We start from the raw sequence: 10,195 nt of genomic DNA on the forward strand, positions 1-10,195 counted from the left end.
GACATGTAGCTCCTGGGTTCTAAGATACTGTAATAACATAATTGTAAAACCCCCAAATTTCCTTTTTACCTTTTTGAGATAAAACATACAATACAATGCGCTGAAAACCTAAAAATTTTAGGATTTTGAAATAGTTTGAAGGATTAAGATTTAGGCTTTTTATAGTAGCCCTTTAGTATTTTTAGGAAGCATGTTGAAATCATTTATAGGAACAGTTAAACCCTGATGCCGTTTTAGTTTCTGGGGGGCTTTTGTTCTGGTTTTGGGGTTTTGTTTTTTTCCTAGCAATACTCTGAATATAACTGGTCTGTTTTAAATAGAATTTGAAAGATAGTTCAGGCTGCTGTGCTTTTGCATATCTATAGGGTTTTTCTGTTTGGGAACGTAGGTTTCTAGGACTAGAAGTACCTAAAACTAGATGGAATAATGAAGTCCTGCTTTATTGCAGTCACTTAAGCTTGGTGTTAATGCTGTTTGGGAGGAGACACCCAAAACACGGAATCATAACTGTCAGTGGACTTTTCACAGACCTAAGGGGAAAGTTGGGCTGTTATGAGGGTGGTCTGTATATTCAGTCAATTTGCAACTATAGAGAACAGTACTGTGAACATAATTGTCTCTGGTTATACAGTGATGGCTCTGAAGGTGGTATACCTGTGAGAATATGGCAACACACTTTTAAATCAAGTTACTGTGCCGGTTAAGTGACTAAATCTATTAGTCTTTTATTCTTTTTCTTTTTGTAGTCTGGTAGCATTTTATTAAAACTTTGAACCTTTTAAGATTTCTGCAACTTAGCAGATGTGTCTTAAGATCTTGAAAAGCACAAGGTTTCTTATGCAGCACATACCACTAACTGGTGAGTAGGTCTTTGTCACTTCATTGAGTGAATTGAATCTGTCTGGTTGGGCTTGTTAGGCTTACTTGGAAATTAAATTTCCTGTTCAGACCTTGAAAGTGAGAAGTGTGTAAGCTTTTCAGTGGGTTAATCTGATGTGAAATTTCTTAAAACTCATTTTGGAATGGGTTTTCACATCTGCACTAATTCTTAAATTTTTTAGCACTACAGGGAAGATCTATTCTTTGAAACAGGTGTATGAGAATGGCTCAAGTGGGAACATACCACAAGGCATGTATTATCGTAAACTAATTTTCAAATTACCCTTTTTTCCTTTCTATGTTCCCGGTACCTGTGGATCGACTCATTGGTGATTGTATCGACGAACGTTGACTACGGAACCTTCTAAAATATTTACTTAACACACATGGACATCAACTACATATAATGAACTGTTACTTAACTGTTCCAATAGCGTACTGAGCGCTTTGGGCAGGGAGGTGCGGGACCTGTGGGTGGACAGGGTCCTAGAGGAATGGGGCCTGGAACTCCGGCAGGATATGGTAGAGGGAGAGAAGAGTATGAAGGCCCAAACAAAAAACCCCGATTTTAGATGTGATATCTAGGCTTTCATTCCAGTTTGTTTTTGTCTTTTCTTGTTTAGATACCAATCTTTTAAATTCTTGCATTTTAGTAAGAAAGCTACCTTTTTATGGATGTTAGCAGTTTATTGACCTAATATTTGTAAATGGTCTGTTTGGGCAGGTAAAATTATGTAATGCAGTGTTTGAAACAGGGGAATTTTTTTTTTCCTTTTTTCCTTTTTTTTTTTTTTAACTGTATAATGTCCCTCAATTTATGGCAGTGTACCTTGTGCCACTGAATTTCCAAAGTGTACCAATTTTTTTTTTTTTACTGTGCTTCAAATAAATAGAAAAAATAGTTAAGATTTTGATCTTCAACTTTGCCATTCATGCTTCTATGCACATTAGGCTAGGTATTCCACTTGGAAAGCATAAGAGTGTCTAGGCCTTTGAATGGCATATGCCATTTCTGGGAAATGTATTTGTAGGCTAAGTATTGCTTTCTACATTTAAGTACCCCCTTGTTTTAAAAAGAAGAAATGCATATTGAAGTAGTTTCATGATTTGATTTGTTTGGCATTATAGGAAGCAAGCCGGTGCTAAGTATTTTTAAATGGCTATGTAAGCAAAGCTGAACTGTAAATCTTCATTCAGGAATGTGTATTAAGATTATGGAATGGGTGTAAGACTATTGGTAGGGGGAGAAAGTGGGTATGACTTAAATGGATCTTTTATGGCCCTATGATCTATCTTTTCCTTGAAAGTTTCTGAAGAACAAGTGGAAAGATCATTTTGTTGCATTCCTCCATTCTTGTTTTTTAAAGAACGAGTCCCAAGCCCTACAAACGGCTTGTATTGAACTTTCACATTTGAATTAAAGATTGTTAAACATGAAGTCTTTTCATGTATTACTTCAAGTGATTTATAAAGATGGGGTTTAGTCTGAATCATTCAACTCGAAAGTAAGGTATAGTCATCATAAAGTAGGTTTGGCTATGTATACATTTGTACTCTGTAACTTTTACATCTCCTTGTGCTATTTCTGTTGGGCAAAAATCTGTAGGACTATAAAAAAAACCTATTTGTTTTCTTTTCTAAGAGCTGGTGGCGACTGTTAATAACAAATAGGGTTGCAGAGAACTATTCTTACTGTGAAATATTTTTAACCCGTTTTTCCATAGTTTCCTTTTGATGTAGCACTAAATCTGGAGAGTTGCTCGTGCTACACAGTACAAATATCCCTTCCTCCCACCATAAAGCTTTGGAGCTTTTCGATGGTGTTGTCAGTTTATCGTCAACTTCATTGAATCTCATTTCGTTAGAGACATTTTGACTTATTAATAAAATAGATTGTTACTGTTGTCTGTTAGTATAATGGGAAACTGCTTTCCCATGTTTATATTGTTAGCAGAGGAATAACTTCCTAAAAGTAGTAGGTAAGGTAACTGAATGGTTTGGCTTTGTTCTTAGTTATGTTTCCATTCAAATTTGTACATTATAGAACTCTTACTATGGAATGTGTCTTCCTCCTTTTCACCTTTGTTGGTGTTAATTGGCAAAAGTAAAATTCTAAACCAAATCTTTGTTTAAATACTGAAGGCTTAGTATTGTGCCTGAGTACAAAGGGAAACCTGTTGAAACAATCGAGCACTTGTGCATAGGAAACCTGTTAATACTAAAAGTAAAACACTAGTGGAGTATAAAGGCATGCCACCGAATTCTGGTTGTGTGACTGACAGGTACCTGGTGTGCTAATTAAGGGAGAGAATCTCATTAGAAAATGTTCATTATTTCTGTTCACCAAGACACTTGGAAATGATTAGTTCTACCATAATTATATCAATGAGGAAGTTTTGTCCCAAGTCAAGTTATTAATTGGTGATAATGTATGAGATTTTCTGTACCGGAAACAAGGGTCTTGATTTGAAAGGAGTCCATTACAATTTGATTTGAATTGTATGGTAGGGACTCCACTAATGATAAAATAAGGGGTGTTCATGGGACACCCACAGAGGGTGAACTTGAATGTGTGGGTGGGGGCTGGTGGGGAAATGGAAAAATCTGCCTATAAAATTAATGTTTCAGTTTATTTTTCAGATTACATGCCTTTCTTTATAAGGGATGCTGGCACAGACCCCTAAAATAAGCTTTTGGTAGTACTGTACCTTTGAAGAGTGGTGAAGGATGCTAATGGATAATCTCCTGAAAGTTGTGGTTTTGATAGCCTTACTGTGTAGAATTGCTAAACGTTGTTTAGCAAGTAATGTTGCTTAGTTTCAACTAAGTTTTGACTTTAATCACTGAAACAGCAGTATACCAAGGGTTGTAAGCTACTCAAATAGACTTTCAACAAGTCTTGGAATGTATATGATAGTTCTTAGCCTAATGTGAATTTGAATCATCTTTAAAAGTAGATTCCTAAAAGCCGATTTATGAAACTTGGGGTGGGAAAGGGAAAGTAGTACTTTTGAAGTAATTTAGCCATTTTTCTCATTTAAAGAAACCACCTGCCCCCGTTTCCTCTTCTCCACTTTCTCTCATAATTTTGTTTTAAGAGGAACACTGATTGTTTTTAAACTTATTTACTCTTCTTATAATTCCTAATCTTTAAAAACTGCATTCTCTAATAAGAGATCCCAGTGTATTTAATAGGTATTTTAGAAAGCTAACCCATTGGCTCAACGTTTAGTGAAACCATAATCCTCTTTGTTTAGATAAACTTCTAAGAAATACTGTAAGCCCCACCACTCTTTATTAGATGTATTATACCACTAATTTAAACAGACAATAATTTGGGAAATTGTAATGTTACGCCTGTGCAATTTTTATAAGTGGCATATTATGGCAGATAAAAATTTAGATACTTGGCTTTTCTTGGGCAAGCCACTAAGTTGTGGCGGAATATTTTCTGGTGTTCTTGGACTGCAATTATGCTATTAAAGTAGTGGCCTGCTACATAACTGCATTTAGCCAGCATTTCTGCAGTGCGTAACTGTGAGGAACGTAGTACCGCAAATGGCAATGGACATTAGGACCCGGATGTAGTATTCCTGCTTGCTCCGAGATTCTCATTGCCGACTGCATACAGGTAGGTAACAAGCAATATAATCTAACTTGGTGACTTGCTATGTACTTTTATTCCGTGGGCATTCTGACATCATACTTCTGACAATGAAATTACAGTGCAGCACCTAACACCTGTATGATAAAGCTAGCTTATATCAAAACTGCGTGGGTTTGGGTTTAGAGCTGTAATTTGTCAGGCAGAATTCAGTGCTGTTGCAGTTCTCAGATAAAAAGTGCAAACTTGATTATTTGGTATATCTGATTCAGTTGTGTGGTTTTTAGTTGCATTGTAACTGAAGATAACATGAAACACATCAGTGGTGTGGGGGAGGGGACCATACCATACTTCGGAAGTAAGAGTGCTTTTAAGCATCTTGACACAGCCTGTATAGCATGTGATAATTAGTTTCTGTTGTAGCAAACTGACCTGCCCATAGGTCAGCAATATCAATTTGAGTGTAATCTTGGTAATTACTCTGCAGGTTGAGTGAATTAAGACTAAAAGTACAGTTTTTTTTGTAATGTGATTAAAAAATTTTTTTTAATGGGCTCCATGGGAACACCTTTGTTACTAACTTGGGGCATAGATGGGAATCTAACATGAATAGTTCAAGTTCTGTGATTTGTCTAAATATGTTTATACTCTAAACCTGGGGGAAAGTGGTGTGGCACGTTGACTTGCCTATTGAATACACGTTGGGAATCATTTCCCAATCATAAGACTTCGTCGTATTCTGTAGGATAACTGCAAATGTTCAGAGTAGCTTTTTGAATTTGGCTCCCTTAGCTTTAGGGATGTGATGTTACAATCCAAACTGTTCGATTACCAAAACAATAAGTCTTCAAAAGCACCTTCCTTTTGTTGCTTAGGATTTAAGCTTTGCATCGACTGTTGTTCCAGACCTCAATTCAACTGAACTTTGGTCTATGAACTGGTTTTTAGCTAGCATGCATGAGAAACAGCTTTCGTGTATAATGTTTTCTGCTCTGTAACTGGAAAGTTTGGTTTATTTTGCATAAATGTTGGTAAAACTCTTCATGACTATGAGAATTCTCTTTTCATTGTATCAAGAAAAATGGCTTGTTCTTTGGCAAGCGATTCACAAGGTGGGGACAAATTTGTGCTTTAATACGTAGTCCATTCAACCAAATGACTTGACTCTCCTGCTAGGTGAAAGAGCAAATGGTGACTAGTTTAGCTCTCTATATTAGTAATACAATGCACATCAAACATAATGCTCAGTATTAGTGACAAAAGTGTCACTAAATTGGCATGCATCCCTGATGGAGTTTTCCTGTGGCATAATCCATTAAGTCGGTGGCCAGCACTTGCTACCGTGGTTCAGTGATTGTTCAGAAATAAAAGCGCAGGTTTGTTTCTTAACAGTCAATAACAATTTTGAGAAAATGTACTTGTTACAATATATGGACATCATTGGGGTGGGGGGGTAATTTTGCTTCATTCTGCTTATCTCAAGATGAATAGGCTTTTGCACTTTCGATGAGAAACCTGTGACTTTAGTCAATTCTTACTAGTTTTGGTTTGTATGTAGCTGTAATTTGTGAATCTTAGTGCAGAGGGTCTTAAAAAAATCACTCAGTCAAAAAGCTGGGGATAAATGGGTTTCAGTAATAACTCTATATACCGAGGTGCTCGCATTGTATTTCATAGTCTTTTCTTGTTACAAACCAAAATTATTTTTAATGAGAATGGTTGGAAGTTCAGAGGTGTGATGCCAGAATGCATTTTCGTACTGTTAGGCCCTTGGAACAGGTACCGGTGCTTTATGAAAGATGAAAGAAATGCAATGGGTGCTCTTCACATAAGGTTGCAAAACCTACAAAGAATGCATAATAGTTTCACTTTTCCCCAATAAAGAGATGCGTGTGACTAGTTTTGGACTTTTAACCTTAATGGGGGTTGCATGTTTCCTATTGTTAATCATTGTCAGCTGCAGTGACATGATACACAGTCCTGCATTTACTGCCTTTCCCTTAATGATTTTGGACAGGTTTTAGAGAGCCAGGATGTTTGTTCTGGGCCTTTATTTGGTTTTGGCTTTAGCTGATAATGTTTCAGTGCTCTGTCAGCGAGTGCCGTTCTCAAATGGCTGCCTCTTAGGGAAAGAATTCAGAGGATTTGGCTGCTCCTAATCATCTGTCATTGCTGCTAGATAATGATTGGCAATTTTTAAGACTCAACTGTGGAAATCTCACAGTTGGTAAACCATCAAACATAAAAATGTTGCTTTTGAACACCAGTGCTGAAAAGATTTATTTGGAGGGTGAAAAAGGGGCTGGATGCAGCATAGGATAATCTGGAGAATGGAGGAAGAATGCAAAACGATATAGTATCCCTTATGGATGGTACATGTGCAACAGGGAACTATTTCATATACCCTTGGCAGTTGCTGATAATCAGGGAGGAAGAAAAACCTGGAATTTGAATTAAGGCTGATCTTTCTGGTTTTTGTGCACTGTGGCCCTGCCAGGCATATATAGTGAAGGTGAATGTCTTCTCCCTCAGAAAAACTCAGGTTCCTTGCTGTCCCGATAAGGCATAGCTTCCCTGCCCTAACTTAAAACTCAGTGAGGACTTAAGAGGGAAAGAATGAGGCAAATATATAGGATTGCAGGATAACAACTGCATTGTTGTGTACTGTGGAAGGGGGAGGGCACTCTTGGTGGACTCCTGCTGAAGGTGGTCAGTCCACCTGAGAATGGAAGACATGCTTGGTGGGGAGCAGGGTACGTGCTTTTATATGAAAAGAGCCGATGTTAAAACTCACTTGGTAAGGTAAACGTTGTCACATACCTTCACATAAGGGATAGTATATTTTGGGTTGCAGTCAAACTTCATTGTGGTCAGACTGGTGAAAATGCAGTTAGGCTTTTGTATTTTAAAGAAGATACAGTTCTCACTCGAATTCAGGTGTCTACTGCTACTTTACGTCAGAATGATTTTAGATTTTTTCCCCCCATGAAGTTTCTTCCTATTTTTTATGCTGTAACTTGCCCCAAATCTTTGTCTCTGGAATTTACTCTTTAAATTTTGAAATTAACTAGCATTTTCAAATCTTTATGCCCTTGTCTTTTATATTAACTTTTTCTTATTATTCTTTAGGTAAGAATGATTGATGTTGGCTGATACTGGAGTGTTCATTCCGTTGAAGTAAGTTTCCTTGGAAGTCTTAACCTGTAGAGGATTTTGGGTTTGATTTCTATTTAATGGTTAAATAATTTGATTTAGCTATGTGTGGTGAAAACTGTTTGATTTTTTTTTTTTTTTAAGATGTTCGCCTCTCCTAAGATAATACCCCTATTTTTTATTTTTTAAATGTGTGTGCATGCGTGTTGGGTGTATGTGAGTTGGAAAGAGAAAATGTTGGGATTATTTATTACAAAGATGTCAAACAATAGAAGAAAAAGATGAAAGATTTAGATCAGAAAAGAAGGCTTTGAATTAGTGGAGACATGTATTTTCAGTACTCTTAAAATCAACTTTGGACAAATTCGAAATCCCATTCCTTTTTACATAATAAATTGTGAGGAACAGTTGTCTAGTCATTGGTAGGACGGAAAACCTGTTTTCAACAGGTTCATTCAACCTGTTGTTGATGTCAGAATAAAATGTACATGTTAAAAATTAGTAAAAATGTAATATGCTGAATATGTTATTTTAACACAGTTAATATTTTAACGTTAGGTGGATAAGATATTTATTCTCAAGACCTACAGCATGAGCTGATCAAGAAGGAAAGCTACAACTTGTTAGACTGATGAAATATCTAGGTAAGTTGAGTGATTGTTACTCTGTAAACTGCCTTCAGGAGGACTCTTGGGTGGTATAAAAATAACTACTCGTGTGGCTATTTCATTTTAATTTCTTCTACATTAAAACTTTCTTACAGGAAATATGTTTTTATAACACACACTTAAATATTTAAACATTTTTACAGCCTTCTGAGGTGTGGTAGACCTTGTCTGTTTGGCTAAAGCCTCACAAAAACAGGACTTCAGTTTTAAATAAAAATATATATCTGTATTCACCTCTGGGTCCATAAGACCACGTAGAAGAAGGTTCAGAAGATTTGAAGTTCCCTGTTTCTCATCAGATAGTTAAATGGTGGGATTACCTATAGTTGAGAATAGGCAGAAAATAAAATAAATATAGATGATAATCTAGAAGGGTTGGCAATTTTAAAGGGCAATTCAACTCTGCTGTTCTAGCTGGAAAGCAGTCGTAGACAGATGGACATGACTGTGTTCCAATAAAACTTTTTTACAAAAAGGTGGCTTGTAGATGGTACCTTACTGTCCCTTCATCTTATAGAAATTGCATTCGTTCAAGGTATCACAGGTATAAAGGGCTGTCATAATCAGTTTGAAATTAACAAAAACGGGAGAATTAAGGCTATATCTTTTTCTTTTTTTTTTTTTTTTTTTTTTGTGGTATGCGGGCCTCTCCCTGTTGTGGCCTCTCCCGTTGCGGAGCACAGGCTCCGGATGCGCAGGTTCAGCGGCCATGGCTCACGGGCCCAGCCGCTCTGCAGCATGTGGGATCTTCCCAGACCGGGGCATAAACCTGCGTCCCCTGCATCGGCAGGCGGACTCTCAACCACTGTGCCACCAGGGAAGCCCGAGGCTATATCTTATACCTAGGAAGAGGGTGCCAGTCAATGGAGTGTCTTGAATGTTAGAGATCTGCCTTGTAAGAAAGTTCTTGTAGAAAATGGAAGTAAAATTTAATAAACTCACTGGGTGAGTCTGATATTAAAATTATTTCTGCTTCTTTTAATCCTTAGTTATCTAAAGATCATTAAATACTATTACTACCACATTCCTTGATTAATGTTACTTTGCTGTTAGGAAGTTTACTTGGTTGATACTGATAAATATTTGAGACCTTGATATGTGATTCTTAGGTCTTTTGGAGTAATTGTTTCCTTTAATTGACAGGATCAGGTGAACTATGTCCCGAAAACCAGTGAGGAAGAGAGCAAAGAGGAATAAACAACCTGTTGTTTAATAAAGACATTTTAAAATCAGATTGTCCTTCCATTTGTTTTGGTTTTGTTTTTAAGTAGAGGACTCTTCTGTTTTCTAGAATTTTCTATATATGTCAGCACCTTGTTTCTAGGTGACATTAAAAAAGTCATTCCATGTTGTAAGTATAAAACAAACTACATAAATTAGGACTCTACTTCTTGAGGCCTTTTTGTCCGAGCTGCTTCAGCCTCTTAATTACTAATCAACCTGATGGCGCTACGTTACGAACTCACCTGATTTAGCCATCAATAAGTTTTATTCCTGAGATTACCATGTGATTAGCAGTTGTTAAAAAGCATTTTGTATATTACAAAAGGGTTATCAGATTATGGTTATGGGTAGTCAGACATTACTTCAGTAACAAGCAGAGACTGAATTGCGTCTTGCCAAATAACCATATTTTGGTTACCCTGAGTAGCAATTTCTTTAAAGTGGAGTTGAATTTTATATGCAGTGTAATGGGCAAATTCTCAGGATACCTATAAATGTAAGGAAAATACTGCTGGAATTTACTATAAAATCTGCTTACCCCCTCCATTCTTGAAGCTCTCATTAAAACTTGACAAGCTGTTAAAGGGATCTTTCACACCAAATTAATATGAGGTGCGTATTAAAATTTGGGGTTTGCTTTTTGGTGGTGTTTTTGTTTTTTTGGGAG

General features: G+C 36.7%; 1 long non-coding RNA gene across 1 annotated transcript; it reads left to right on the forward strand.

Moving 5' to 3' along the window:
• The first annotated feature begins 6 nt into the window (after window positions 1-6).
• On the forward strand, window positions 7-9,538 carry LOC114485285 (uncharacterized). Its single transcript, XR_003678768.1, has 3 exons — window positions 7-7,660; window positions 8,195-8,280; window positions 9,448-9,538. It is a non-coding gene; the product is annotated as an uncharacterized lncRNA (long non-coding RNA).
• Window positions 9,539-10,195: the final 657 nt, after the last annotated feature.

This window comes from Physeter macrocephalus, chromosome 3 (genome assembly GCF_002837175.3).
Source record: "Physeter macrocephalus isolate SW-GA chromosome 3, ASM283717v5, whole genome shotgun sequence".
Taxonomy (NCBI): domain Eukaryota; kingdom Metazoa; phylum Chordata; class Mammalia; order Artiodactyla; family Physeteridae; genus Physeter; species Physeter macrocephalus.